The sequence below is a fragment of the Chanodichthys erythropterus genome, chromosome 24 (genome assembly GCF_024489055.1).
Source record: "Chanodichthys erythropterus isolate Z2021 chromosome 24, ASM2448905v1, whole genome shotgun sequence".
Taxonomy (NCBI): Eukaryota; Metazoa; Chordata; class Actinopteri; order Cypriniformes; family Xenocyprididae; genus Chanodichthys; species Chanodichthys erythropterus.
The window spans coordinates 25958385-25974556 of record NC_090244.1 but is presented as its reverse complement, the minus strand read 5'-3'; the positions used below and the strand labels follow the sequence as shown (position 1 = coordinate 25974556).

Sequence of the window (16172 nt, the reverse complement as noted above, 5' to 3'; positions counted from 1 at the left end):
ATGGGAGCTCCATCCGGTCTTAAAGGGTTAATAATGATCTTAAGCATTTGCCTATTTAAATCCAAACAGTGACATTTTTCCCAGGCAGTGTACATAGATACCTTTGAATGGTCTTCAATAAGAAGGATGTACATATAAGGCCTCCTGAAAGTGGACAGAGCTTGAGCAACCATCACCTGTAGCTTACACACTAAGCAGACCTTAACAAGGAGCACGTCACATTTACCTCTGTCAGGGACAGTTTAATAATGGCAAAGCTGCCTACAAGCCATAACTGATCCACTGACTGTCATAAAACCATCTCATTGCCAAAGACTCTTGATTTACAAGGACTGCTAATATATTTATTTATTCTGAGTACCATTATGCCACTCAGGAATCTTCACTACTGATAACATTATTAGTGTCATGATGCTATTATATAAAATGCAGGGCAAACTCCATCAGTCTGAGCTTTTTGCATTTCATTATTTGTTGGCATGACAACTAACAGAGATGACACATGGGGTTATAGAGAAGAGAGGTGGCCTTTATGAAAGTTGTTATTTGCTTGTAGAGATTTTTTTATATAAATTGGTGAAATCAATTTCTAGAAACTCCTACTACTACCTTCTCATATGGAATATAAAGGGTTTTGTTTTAAAATGACAGAAACACTGAGTGGTGTGTTAGTGATGCAGTGAGTAAACTGTTTTTCTTTGATTTTAACTGTCATATTCATAACCCGTGGTATGTGTTCTTTCCTGTCTGTGTTATAATCTCAAACTGCCCTATTTCTATTGTACATTTTCCATTTAGTTGCTTAGCAACAATGCACTGCCAGAGGAAAGTCTGATGATAGGAATTACTGCTTCATTTTAAAAAGGATATAAAATATGTAAATGAAATATATATTATCAGGTTAACTTCCCAAATCAAATAGCTTATGCCTGTTTATGACACTGAAAAAATATTAAGATAAATAATGATAACAAATTAAATCTTTAATGGTATAGCACTACATCAAACGTACACATATATTGCAAAGAAACTACACTAGGCACTAAAATTGGAGAAAGTTTCCTTTTGCTATAGCATACTGTGTATGCTTACATGAAAGAGATATTTGTCTTGCTGAAGTACACATGCAGTTTCTGAAGATTGCAGTGTGTGTCATTTAAAATCACTCCAGCTTATGTTTATTTCACTGCTAAATTTTTAACATTCGCTCTAACAGTGCAGCGAACAACAGTAAAACATTAAAAGCATTTCTACAAACAATTTCTTCAACAAACCCTGATTTGTGAACTCAGCAGAGCTACAAGCAACACTATTGGCCCAGTTCAGGCGTGATACTCATGTATAGACATAGAATATTTGAGACACTGTTGGACAATGTTATTCCAGTAGCACCAGATCTAATGTACATCTGGCAAGTTTCTAAGTAAAATATACACAGCTGTTCACTCATTGCCTACCTCCTGATTTCATTAAACATCCAGTGTAAAGGCCTGTTCACACCGGGACGAATATCGCGTGCGATTTTCGCCGACGTTTAACGCCTCGTGACTAAACAACGGGCGCCAATATGAGTGTGCACACCGACGCGAAAAACGCGAGACGTAAAAGCGTCATTTTTAAAGGTGCCCTAGATTCAAAAATTTAATTTACCTCGACATAGTTAAATGGAAAAGACATACAGTGAGTCTCAAACTCCATTGTTTCCTCCTTCTTATATAAATCTCATTTGTTTAAAAGACCTCCGAAGAACAGGCGAATCTCAACATAACACCGACTGTTACGTAACAGTCGGCGTGTACGCCCCCAATATTTGCATATGCCAGCCCATGATCGAGGCATTACTCAAGGGCAGCCAGTATTAACGTGTTGATGTGCAGAGCTGAATCAACAGACTAGGTAAGCAAGCAAGGACAATAGCAAAAAATGGCAGATGGAGCAATAATAACTGACATGATTCATGATAACATATTTTTAGTGATATTTGTAAATTGTCTTTCTAAATATTTCGTTAGCATGTTGCTAATGTACTGTTAAATGTGGTTAAAGTTACCATCGTTTCTTACTGTATTCACGGAGACAAGAGTCGTCGCTATTTTCATTTTTAAACACTTGCAGTCTGTATAATGCATAAACTTCATTCTTTATAAATCTCTCCAACAGTGTAGCATTAGCCGTTAGTCACAGGGCATAGCCTCAAACTCATTCAGAATCAATGTAAACATCAAAAGAAAACACTGTACTTACGCGATTAGACATGCTGCATGACGAACACTTTGTAAAGATCCATTTTGAGGGTTATATTAGCTGTTTGAACTTTTTATGTTGTTTAAGGCAAGCGCAAGCTCTTGGGGCGTGGAGCACGAGAATTAAAGGGCCACACACCCTGAATCGGCTCATTTCTAATTATGCCCCAAAATAGGCAGTTAAAAAAATGAATAAAAAAAAATATATGGGGTATTTTGAGCAGAAACTTCACAGACACATTCAGGGGACACCTTAGACTTATATTACATCTTTTTAAAAAAAGTTCTAGGGCACCTTTAAAAAAACGCCTCGGGTTCGTTTTTTTTATTTGACGCGCCGCGTAAAAAACTGGCCGACCAATGAGATTGGTGCTTTTGTTCACGTGCCAGGAGGTGCTGAAGTTACAGTAAAACACGACTTGGTGGCGCTCAAGCACAAAACAGTCTTGCTGAGCACACAAGACGACGAAGAGAAAGTAAGTAGACGAGGAAGACCCCTACAAACTATCCCTGCGTCTCAAACAGCTCCCTAGCTTCCTTGGTCGTGTATCAGTATACCATTTAAATGAATGTGGCCGACTAGTGATCAGTGCCCTGACTAGTGAACTAGGGAGCTGATTGAGATGCACGCTATGTGTGCTCTGCCAGTTCTTGGCCATACCAATAGATGTGTATTATTTCTGTATTTCTGTATTTTTGCAGTTTTTTTTTCTTTTACCTTCAAGAAATATAGTTGAGAATGTTTATTTCATAAATATGTTTATTTGAACTACCGTTTCTGACTACCATATCTATCATATATATATGCCATTTAATAACTGCATTTTTATCTTCTTTAACTTTTTATTCATATCATAAATGTTTATTTGCACTACCATTAAGCACAAGCGCCACATACTGTCAGGGAGTGAATTTGCACGTTCAGTTTGCGCATCGCCCGTGAAAATCGTTTGGGTATGAACACAAAAAACATCTCGAAAAACGCTGGTGTTAGGCCTTAAGAGAAACAATACATCATACTTCGGATAAATGCAAGAGTATTTTTACATGGTCATTCCAAACCATCCATTTTGAATAATATTATGGTTGATTAACATAACTACCATTAAAGTATCATCAAAGTAAACCAAACGATTTACACACTATTCTGCAATAGCTTTGTATGAGTAACATACCAAAATTTAGCTCATAATTGTGACTGCAACCACTGCAACCTTATCAAGTAATTGCAGTTGAACCCCAGAACCGGATCTGTATGATTTGTGATAATATCATTTTATCACCGTTTTTGTAAACATGGTCAGCTGATTCATTGAAAAGATCCAAATCAAAAGACCCAGTTCTTGAATTTAACTCACTTCTCCATTCGCACGTTAACAGTTAACAGATATTTTGTATTTGAAGTGACATGAAGTTTCATATGAATGATGACTTTTTATGTTGGTAAAAACAAAAACAATCAAACAAACAAACAAAAAAAAAAAAAAAACAGTTTTTCTTTAAAGCAGTTTACAATGCCCTATGTCATTTTTCTTCCCCATGCACGCCCACACTGGAACAGAAGATCAGTGTCCTGAAGCATTTTATATTCCCTCAAGACATGAGAATATATGTGTGTATGTGTGTTTGTGTGATGTATTTATGTGTGTCCCCAATCCCGTTCTAACCACCCACCCACACACATCACATAAAGCAGAGGATGGTTTGTTTACAAGCCCTCATCACTATAGCATGCTGAACTCTACAGAGGCTTTAGTCTGTAAAGGTTCGAATGCAATATCAAATGACTAAAATTTAAAATATCTAAAATATGGAACATTATTTTAATGTATTACATTGGTCTCTTGGTTATGCCATTCAGATACACTTTATTTTAAGGTGACGTAGTTACATTGTACTTACTCAAATAATTAATTACCTACATGTACTTAGGGTTTTGTTTAGGGTTAGTTACCTTTAATTATGCATAATTTACTGTTATTAATATAGTAAGCACATATAGTAACATGTAACTACGTCACCTTAAAATAAAGTGTTACCTTTGATTCTTATTGGCTAACTGTGGCATTCTTTGGACAAATATTTTTTAATAAACACTAAAACATAGACTGTTGACCCAGGCAACATATTTCTTTCTCTACCGGTTTCTCATCTCTTGTAACACTCTTTTTATTCTCACATAATAAAAAATTTAATTTATATCAATATTTAATGTCCATTTATTAATTTATTTGAGGAGTAGCTGTGTAATAAATGGCTCCTCTTGGCATAGGCATCCTGATTGCCATGTCGGGTTTATTTTGTGGTTATGACTGGAAACTACAATACAGTGTACGTTATCCCTTACATAATTTGTTGGTGAGAGAGAAAGAGAGAGTGAGAGGGAGGGAGCAAGGGAGCGAGGGCAAGAGCGTGTCAGTGTTTCTCTCTTCACTCTGTGTGCTCTTTTGCTGATGATTATCATGGACATGGAATCGTCAAATCAGCAGGTAAAAAAATATCTGTTTTTCTTTATAGATTAAGGCTATACTGAAGTTTCTGCTAAATGTTTTGGTGTGTGGATAATTGAATTGCACTGTTTTACTTTAAATTCTGTTTTTTTTATGTTCTGTCTGTAGCTGTTTTTTTTTTTTCTTTACACAGTCAAATATTTTTCATTAGCAGTTATATAAAACTAATAAATGAGTCCATTTGCATTTTATAACATATTAGGAGTATTAGAATGTAAGTAAACATTTTTGCTTAAGTAAATGTAAGTTTTTGTCAAGGATTTTTCAGTAGTTTTAATACTGATAAAGTTTTTATTTTATTTTTTATTTTATTTTATATATTTATAATTATTTATATATTAATGTTTGTTATTTTTTATTTTATGTATTTGTTGTTGCTAGTAACAGTTCTCATCTCTGTAAATCATTGAGATTTTGTCAACCGAATGAATTTGCTGGATTTGGAGCTCAGATGATTAAGAAGTTACAATAAGTGGTGTGTCATTTCGATGGTGTGATGAAAATACACAAAATGAAAATGTGCTTATACTGAATGCTAGCAAAGTTTGGACACCAATATTCATAAGAGAACTGATCTATTAAGTGAAGAAGTGCACCAGAAAGATCATTTTATTATAAGTGGACAGGTAAAGTTAAATCCTATCAATTTGCCACCTTTAAAGCTCTCGTATATTAGATGCAGTATTAAGAGTGCCTCATAATGAAAGATGAAAATTAAAAGTGTGTTGAATTGAATCTTTATTATTAAACTGATAACAAATTAATTGTTTATCATTCACATGTTTATTTGTAATAGAGCGTAATCTCTGGTGAAAATGCAGAGGGTATCACAAACAAACCCTTTATTTTCATTAGTGGTCTTTGAAACAGATAATGCATATCTCTTTTCCATTAATTAATATGTTTTCTTTGATCCTCCTCCATATTCACTGCCTCATTTCACCCCTTCACTCAAAGAGTTCTCTCTTTCGCCCACACAGCACATTGTTGTACCTGCCAATTCGCAGCACCCACACACTCTCTCGCCCACTAACACCCATCCACACTAATGCAGTGATGCCCTGAGCCCACACACACACATACTCACACACATATTAACACCAAACCACAATAATGCAAAAGAGCAAAGTTGCCTTCAGCTCTGATGAGCTCTTCCTGAAGTCTTGAGAGAGAGAGAGAGAGAGAGAGAGAGAGAGAGAGCATCACTATGCAGATGACAAAAGCACCTTTTGAAATTATTTGGTCAAAAGGTGCTGGAACCTTGGTAACATTTTGTAGTGTTCAGGCAACCCTGCTGAAAAATATAGCAAAACCAGCATGAATTCCATCTGGGCCCAGGCTGGTTTATGCTGGTTAGAACTGGCATTAGCTATGTTTTCATCCAAAGTTGCAAATTTAACTTATGTGCAAAATTGGAATATTGCATAAGACATTTGCGAATGCAGCAGTGTTTCCATCCAGTGAGTCAAAGAGAACAAAATTGTCACTTCCTGATAAACTTGCATTAAATATTTTTTTGATGCGCATCAAGGAATTTATTCAGTAAATGTGTTTCCATCGTAGTTTATGCGCTTGTTTTCTTATCGGATAAGTGTATCTGACTCAAATTAGTGCATACGTTTTTATGCACATTTTTAGAAATTATGCGCATCTTGGTGTTTCCATCCAGCAGTTTTTATGTGATATCTCAAAATGTGCATACAAATAGGTTGATGGAAACATAGCTAGTGTCACGCTGTTCTCAAGCGAAACTATGCTGGTGTACGTGGTTCACCAGCACTTTCAATTTCCATGCTGGGGACCAGCAAGCCAGCAACTAGCATCATACTTTATACATTCCTTATGCTGGTGACCAGTAATTATGAATTTTCCATGTAGGACTCAGGGCAGGTGACTTTGGGAGTTGATTGTGCAGGGACCCACACTGGATCTGAACTTGGGCCTTGAAACAATGTCGGACCTGGTCTTGGGTTTGGAGTGTTGGTGGACCCAGTCCTGAATCGGGGAGCAATGGCCTTTGAGCAGTGGCGAAATCAGACTTTGGCCTTTGTGCAGTGGTGGACTTGGATCAGGCCCTTTGAGCAATGTGGACACAGACCCTAGGGTAATTGCAAGGCTGTGAAAGAATAGGACCAAAAGGCTAAACAGAACAGGACCACGAGTCTATCGGTGCTTTTAACATGTCACTCCCATCCAGTGACGATAGGATGTCCTTTTCCACATTCACAAACAGCTTAAGTTCTGGCAATATGCTCTCATATAATAACCCAGGTGAAAAAAAGTAAAAATGTACTTAAAGTGCTCTATTTTTCACACACTAATTTGGTACTTAATACACTAAAAAATCTTCTTTAGTACTTCTTAAGATAATCTTAAGAACATCTAAGTGTACTCAACTGTGCTATTTTGAAATATGAACTTAAATGTGCTTTTAATATACTATCTCTGTATTTAAAAAATATATTTAGATACCACTTAGTACACTATGGGTTCAAATGTACTATAAATACATTTTTTTAAATACAGAGATAGTATATTAAAAGCACAATTAAGTTCATATTTCATGGTGTCTCAAAATAGCACAGTTGAGTGCACTTAGATGATCTTAAGATGATCTTAAGAAGTAGAATTTTTAGTATATTAAGTACAAAATTAGTGCACATAAATAGAGCAATTGAAAGGTGCTCTAGAATCAAAAATTGAATTTACTTTGGCATAGTTGAATAACAAGAGTTCAGTACATGGAAATGACATACAGTGAGTCTCAAACACCATTGTTTCCTCATTCCTGTGTAAATCTCATTTGTTTAAAAGACCTCAGAAGAAACGGCGAATCTCAACTTAACACCAACTGTTAAGTGACAGTCGGGATCATTAATATGTATGACCCCAATATTTGCATATGCCAGCCCATGTTCAAGGCATTACACAAGGGAAGCCAGTATTAACATCTGGAGCTGTGCACAGCTGAATCATCAGACTAGGTAAGCAAGCAAGAACAATAGCGAAAAATGGCAGATGGAGCGATAATAACTGACATTATCCATGATTACATGATATTTTTAGTGATATTTGTAAATTATCTTTATAAATGTTTCATTAGCATGTTGCTAATGTACTGTTAAATGTGGTTAAAGTTACCATCGTTTCTTACTGTATTCACGGAGACAAGAGACACTTGCAGTCTGTATAATGCATAAACACAACTTCATTCTTTATAAATCTCTCCAACAGTGTGTAATGTTAGCTTTAGCCATGAAGCACAGCCTCAAACTCATTCGGAATCAAATGTAAACATCCAAATAAATACTATACTCACATGATCCGACGCATGCATGCAGTATGCATGATGAACATTATAGAAGTGTACTTTTTTCACCTGGGAATCTTGGTCTAGTTCAAAAGTTGCAGTAAACTTTGGGTGTCTTAAAGTGCCTGATGTGACCTGAGTACTTCTTTCCACTTGGCATCTCACCTCTTACTGCTGCTAGGTGAGCTATGGAAGTAATATGGTAAAGAAAGCATCGAAAATGTGCAGTGTTGGGGTTACTCCAGTACCAGGGTTGTGAACCTCTGCCTTATGTCATGACTTCTTTAAAGGAACCATTAAAAAAACAGAAACATTAGGAGGAATCTGAACCAGAGCCCAGAACTGTTAACCATTTATTTGATTCTAGAACTGGGCCTGCTTCAGTAAAAGAAAAAGATAGTGCTCAGTTTTCCTGGGTGCCATTGGCAGTACTATTGGCTTCCCTTGGCTTGTTTTGCACCTTGCACCTGCAAAAGATTAATGGATGTTGCAGCCTTACTAAATATATGTGGCACCTTCTTGGACAAGGTTGGCCAGATACTACTGTTTGTTTCATTCTTAACTTCTCGATATCTTGCCCTCTAAAGGACCTGACAAAGAAGTGACTGGACGAGAGAGTGGTGTTGACTGGGGTTCTGAAAGAGCCAAAAACAGAGGCGATTCTACATGCCTCAAAATTTCAACAGATCCTTCATCTTTCGAACGAACACATCAAAAATTGGATTTGGGGCTGTCCTTTCACAGACAATACAAGGTAAGAAGCATCCTGTGATTATCATTAGCCATAAGCTGTTCCCTGTAGCAATGCAATTACAATAGAAAGATCCATTGACCATTAAATGGGCTGTCCTGGAGCCAAGATATTACTTCTTAGGTTAGTGGGCAGTGACAGCAAATGACAATGCTTATTGCCTATTCAGGATTTTTCTCCTTTGTCAGGTCTCGTGAGTTACTGGTACATCCCAGCCCCCTTTGTCTTTTTTTCTTATTCTTTCACCACAGCTGCCAAAAAAAAAAAAAAAAAAAAAATTGACCTATGCCTGGAGATGAATTAAGTGTCAACATTCAGTAAGGAAGCATCTTAGGTGACATAGTCCAATAGCCCCACTCTCTTAGATAGCTTAAAGCTTAGAGGCACCCGGGAAGACCCCAAAGCTTCCATGGTTTATGACTACCTGAAAGAGGGAACTCCAGCATTAGGCCAGCCATAGCCTATCAGCTACAGGACAGGCAGTCCCTGAGAGTAGAGCTATCCGGGGGAGTTCACAGACAAAATCCATGGGACTCTGTCCAATGAAAGCTACAGGTGGAATATGGAGATGCTCACAGCAAATCTACTCATCCTCTCTCTGCATTGTCAGCCTACTAGTACCCTGCCAAATACTTACCTGTAAAGATCTTAAGGTGCAGCCCTACCAAAGGGAGTGTGCAAGGTAACACCTCTGCAGGCTAGACCCCAGACTTAATGTACTGGAGAGGGCAACAGGTAAGAGAATGGATCACCAACTATGATTCAGACCACCTCACTATGCCAGAGTGCCCCACTCTGACCTTCAATTAGCCTGAAAGGGGTATACCTAAAAGCAACCCATCCACGAGTAAGCATATAACCCTGCTTTAATCCCCAATCTGATGAATTGGGGAGGGCAACAGATGAGAAAGTGGGCTTCCACTTGTGACTCTGTCCACTTCAGCTCTCACCTGCCATGCTCTGTAATTGTAAGATATCCACAAGGCAGTATAGCCCTGCTTTAATCCCCAGTCTGATCAATTAGGGAGGGTGACAAATTTATGGGTTGCTCTTGTAACTCTGTCCACCTCATCTCACATCTGCCAGGCTTTATACCCTAAATCTCCTAGGGAGGGGAACAAAGATTCTTCCAGGAAATCTGCCAGGGAAATATCCTCCAGCTCCAAACTGGAGCGAGCAAAGGTGTAAAGTGGGACATCATAAGGTGATGTAACTGACTTCTGTTTTGACAACCTTCCATCTTGCAAATTATCAGGGGAGAGTGCCGAAATAATCATGTCTACATCATTGCCTCCAACTAACTATTTTGGAGGGGCAGTTGGCGAAAGAGCAGGATGCCAGGCGTACAGAACACTTTCCATTCTGCTAGCTGTCCATAACCAGGCATCAGCTTCTGCTTTAGCAGGAGAAAACCGAAAGACCTTTTACTGCTGAATTAGTAGGGGAGTGCGCTGGCATGCTTCACACCCATAATTCTTAGACTTAAAATGCTGGAGAGGGCAGACAACAGGAGAGCAAGACACCATAGTCTACTTTGCCCCAACACTGCCTTCTTAGGGGAGTTTGCTGACACTGATCATGTCTAAGCTCTGGCCTTCAGTTCAAGCTAACTGGAGGGGGCACCAAAGAGAGTGGATCACCTGAGCAAACACCCACTTCCATTTGCATAAAACTGCCCATTCAAACCTCTGTTCCAGAAAATGGTTGCTATTATTGCTGCGAGTCCAGCAAGGAAGGAACCACCTCCCAGGTTTTGATGCAATGGAGGGGGCCACAGAAGATACAGTGGGATGCCTATAACAATAGAATTCACTTCATTGTGACAATCTGTCCATTCAGTGTGCCAACATAGTCCTACCAAAGTGGGTACGGAAAGTATTCAGACCCCCTCAAATTTTTCAGTCTTTGTTATATTGTAGCCATTTGCTAAAATCATTTAAGTTCATTTTTTTTACCTTATTTTTTGTTAGAGTAATGTGTCTTTTGGCTTGATTACACTTGAATGCCAGCATGACATGATAGTTTAAATTATCTCTGCTTGTGTTGTTTGTAAAATTGACATTATGTTTCACTGCTTTCTGAAAACATTAATGCTACAAGCATTTTTATTTATTATAAAAGAGTGGGTTTTCTTCAGTGGCACAAGGGAACAGATGATGTGAATCACTTCTTCCTTTTTGATTTTGTCAGTCTAAATGAGTTGTATCTGCTTTTATCTTGTTCTCGTTTGGTGCTCAAAGGGTTTTTGATGAGCTGCTGTGGGTTACTGTGAACATGAGGAGCTGCTACAAAGAATCACAGAGGGGGTGGCATAGATTATTCATGGACGCCTACACCGCTACACAAATACAAGACATGAACAAACATTAGACACACAATTTTTTTGTATTTTTAGAATAAAAACATTTGATTTTTTTATATAGACATTTTACAATTGAGGAAGCTTTGTCGGTTTTAGCTCCGTTTGGTAGACTGTTTTGTCCCCAAACCATAAATAGTCATGTACACATACACACATCTGTTTGCTAAAGTAATACCAAGGTCAGGACATGCGTGAAAAGGTACATCTGCTCTGATGCTGTTGCATGTAAATATGTTTCAGAAATTTAAGGCAATTTCACAGAGGCAGAGAAAGCTGCATTTTTATCATTGTACTTCAAGCAGAAAAATGTCAGTGAATATTGCTGAAATAAATGAAACCTCATTTTATGTATAAATTTAAAATACTGTGATGAGTTTCATAAAGACAAAACTAGAATATCATAAGCTAAGAACAGAGAAAAGAAAAAAAGGCTTATACTGTACCATGGATGAGTCACTGTGCTTCCTTTGATGTATTACTTCATTTCCCAGTCACAACTTGACTTTATCAAACTTTAATGAAAAGTCCTCATCCCAGCGACAGATTAATCCCTTCATGGATGAGAATATTCCCACACTGACGTCAGAACTATATGTTTGACTGGATGTGTTCCTTATTACACCCATTACAGCTCAGCATGCTAGATTATGTGAACAGAAAGTACTGTTTAATAATTGAACATTTTTAATGCTTTCAGTGGCTTTCTTTAATTTGTTTCTTCAGTTAATTCACAATATGCAGACGAATTACAGGCAAAATTCAGAATTTAAAAACACACTCCCTTTTAATTTTAGTGTGTATTGTTTCTAATAATAATAGGAATATTGTTTTTAACATAAAAGTTCCAATAGCAAAGATAAAATATAACTACGAAACTTTGAATTGCATGTTTGCCACAGGACAATTTCAAATTAATATGAAGATATCATTTGCAGCTCAAAACTTTATCTGAAGCATTTATCTTAAGGCCCTTTCATTTGTATTATTTATTCCTATAATGTTTGTTGCCTTCTAACCTTTAAAACTGTGTTATTTGTGCTTAAATTCTAATGTGAAATGTTTTGTAGAACTAAAACTAAAACCAAGTAAATAAATCATGTAGTATTTTTAACATATTCTAAAATAGTACAATACTGAAATGCAGAAATATTACACAGAAAATCATATTATTTAAAACAACATATTACAAAGTAAATAAATCGAATAATTGTTGGGCTGCAGGTTCTTCTGACCTGGTATCAGGTTATATGAGAAAGTGATGTATGCTTGCAGTTTAACAATTTTATTATTCATACCAAGCCAGTAAATAAGTGTGTCTTTATAGAAATTTTATAATATAAATTATCTAGCAAAAAATGGCTCTTCGTTTTAAACAGACAGCAATTGTGGCGACCAGGGCGGGCGAGAGCCGTGAGGGAACGGCGCGAGGCCGGTGGCGCGAGTGTTAATGAGCTTCACCTGGGAGGCGCACCGGCCTTGAGTCCCTCACGGAGGAGCTCCGGGAGCATAAAAGGAGGAGCGACTACCGTGGAGGACGAGAGAGGACCAGGCCTGGACTTTATTTTATGTTTTATTATGTTTGTGTGGCCGGCAGACGTCCGCGAGGGTCTGCCGGCATTACTTTCGTTTTGTTGTTTGTTTATTTTTGAATTAAAGTTACGTTGAATGTTCGCCGGTTCCCGCCTCCTTCTTCCCATATCTACTAACCTTGTTACAGCAATATATTTAATCATGTCTGGCAATCTGATGTGACCCGTGCTGGCAAAAGGAATTGGAATGCACACGGGTTAAATTTGAGCAGCCAAAAAAAAAGTGAAAATTTTAATTTTTGTTTTTTCTCTGCCCGCTTCTCGATGACTCGCGCTTCCTGTCGGCATACAATTGGTATCGTTTTAAAGCAAAGCATTACAACTTTGTATATATATATATATAATTATAATTGTGCGCACGATTTACTAATTCGTTCCCTCGATTTACTAATTCGTGCGCACAATTTACTAATTCGTTCCCTCGATTTACTAAATTGTGCGCACGTTTTAGTAAATCAAGGGAACGAATTAGTAAATCGTGCGCACAATTTAGCCTACTATTTTTTTTCCTGCATGTCATGTCCAGGGCTCCGTAATAAACACATCAACTCGTCAGCGGGAAAGTAGTTGTAAAGCTAGCTAGCTGAAGTATGAAGATGTATCGTACAGCTCCGGGTTATGGAGGACCAAACCTGCAGATATTAAAAATGAATAAATAAATGAAAGAATAAATAAATAGGTAAATAAATGTGATCATACGAAAATAAATAAATGACTTGATAAAATAAATGATTCATTTTTAACAAAAAAATCATTTTTTTTTATTTCCCCCCCTTAATTTATTATTTTTACATTTTTCATTTATTTTTATATTTATATATTATTTTTACATTTATTTTTAGATTTATTTATGTATATATGTATTAATTTATTTTTAGATATATTTATTCCCACGTATTTATTTTTAGATTTATTTATTGATTCATTTATTTTTACTTTTCCGTGTGTAACATGGAAATGAGGAAGGCGGTCCTTCTGTAGCTTCAGTGCATCATTGGTTAAGAGCTCACGCCCAGACTCATCAGGCCAGTTAAACGATAGAGATCGGAGTTTTCAAAGAAAATGGCACCAGCTGGAGAGTTGCAGGTTATTTTTCGCCTAATGTTATTCGATTTGTGCCGAAATATTTAAACTATATTCCAGAAATAAAAACATGAAGCTAAAGCTACTTATGTGATCCCCAGCATCAAAATCATCGAGTCTGGAACCGTCGACTTCAGACGCTAGAGTGATGACGCCTAGGTTAGAAGATTGTTGATAGCTAGCTATAACTTTAGCAAAATGAGAAATAACATTAATGCCGTTAATGTTTTAAATTCGGAGTACGGAGAAAACTTCATACGACGATCAGATGGTCTCATATCGACATTGTTAACATGCGTAGATATATGAAGAAGAGCCAGAGGAAACCATGGGACTGTCAGAAGTTGGAGCAGCATGTAGAGGGTGTAGTTGAAAATGACTGGAATTATTTTAAATTCAGCTTTGTAAAAAAAAGTGATAACTTTGTGATTTTAGAAAAATGTATCATTTAATATAAGTTTCATAAAATCAGTTGTAAGAGTTGTTTGTTGTTATCAGGAAGCTAGAGAACTTTTACTGACCTTCATGCAATATTTCACCATTTAATTCTCATATGCAATAAACCAAGATGGAATTAATTTGCAAATTTGACATGACTTACTCCATTTAAATCAGAAGACTTCATTCCTTTAAGTTTTAAGGGGAATCTACAGAGCTTACATTATATGGTTTTATAAGAAATTACTGACTGCTAACATCTGGCCACATTGTAAAGATTAAAAAAAATTCACAAAAGATAACATCTGATCATATTACAAAGGTTTATAGAAATAACTTTACAGATAAGTAACATCTGGTCACATTGTAAAGGTTTATAAAAATGACTACATACACTATTTACACTGATTAGTTAAATCAAAACCACAGCACAGATGTGGACTGCACCTACAAATCAAAACTTATTCATCCTCTACATCAGAAATCATGTTGCTTAGAAGGTTACACAGGATCAATTCTCTACATTTTATCAATTTTAGAGGTGAGGATAATTGGAACTGTTGTAAGAAAGGATTTTTAAGTTTTTCAGTCATATGACCACTTAGGGATGCGTATAGTGTCGGTGGTGTCTTCTTCAGAGAGTCTCTCTTGGTGAATGCTGGAATGACGAGTTTCACCTTCCTTTCATAGAGGAGATCAGTAATGATGAAGCCTCTGTCTGCCGTTACTTCATCACCTGGACGAAGGGATTCCAGGAACCCTGAATTTGCAGTTATGAATTTACCACAACAACAGGTTTTGAAACACCGAACCTTTCAGCAAGATCACCCTGCAATAAATTAAGACACAGCTTCATCAGTCATCAGGAGCTGATCCCAACTGTGTAGCTGGAAGCTGTTGGTGTATGTGTTGGTAAGATGTTCGGCGACTGAATGAAACGCATCCGATGTCAACCCTGTGTGCTGACAAAGATGATTGTTTCTCAGAGTTGTGTACAATGGCGCTGGCTCAACGCATTGTGTTCTCATCTCAGATGTAGGTGGCTTCAGACTGAGATGTGATTTTGAAGTGTAGTTGTGTTCAGAGACAGATGGATCCTCCTGTTGTGTTTCTGCATCACAGTTCAGGGCATGTGGATGTGATCATCTTCACAGTTGATCACTGATGCTCATCGATGCATCTGTGGAAGAATATACAACCATAAAAATGTTTACATTAGTAATAGTACATCATGAGAATATATGATGGCACTCATACTTGAACAGAAAAGTGTGAGAGACGCATTAAAAATGAGTTTATACACAATCTCTAACTCTAGTGTTAATACTTAAGTCAATATCAATATGAGAGATGTAGCTAGATTGCCTGCCATCATATGCAATCTCTGTAACTTACAGGAATAATGTAAGCTACTGTAAGACTAATGTACTATAATACTACAGTAAATAAGTACCATTGTACTATCGTAAATATTAAATATATTGAGGGCAATGGTAATAGTGCAAGATTCATTGTGTTTTGTGAATAATACTGATTTCAAATTCATAGAAGGGGCTTCACAAATCTAGCATTAGGTTAACAAGCACATGGCTAGCTAAGTTAGCTTACCTGAATCTGACAACCTGTTCAGCAGCCGCCGTGACTTCTTTACTGGAGCATCATAGCCGAGACATTTCTCAGGTAAGGGTGTTCGTCAGTCAGCTTCCCGTCCATGAAATGCTACGAAAACACATACGGGCGCTTGGGTGGGCACTTCAAGTTTAGCGCCTTCAGCCAGTGCCTCAGGTGCTCTCGTCTTAAGGTGGAGGGTGTAAATCATAAAGTGCAGCGCAACACTCCGACCGCTTAATCTAATATACCGTTACAGCTACAGGATTACCAGGATT

General features: G+C 37.2%; 1 protein-coding gene across 1 annotated transcript in view; it reads left to right on the top strand.

The window, feature by feature from the left end:
• Nucleotides 1-8680: 8680 nt before the first annotated feature.
• ccdc136a (coiled-coil domain containing 136a) overlaps nt 8681-16172 on the top strand; it is a 38738-nt gene continuing 31246 nt past the window's right edge. Inside the window, exon 1 of the mRNA XM_067379330.1 lies at nt 8681-8817. The gene's annotated coding sequence lies outside the window, so the exon portion shown is untranslated. The remainder of the gene's footprint in view (nt 8818-16172) is intronic.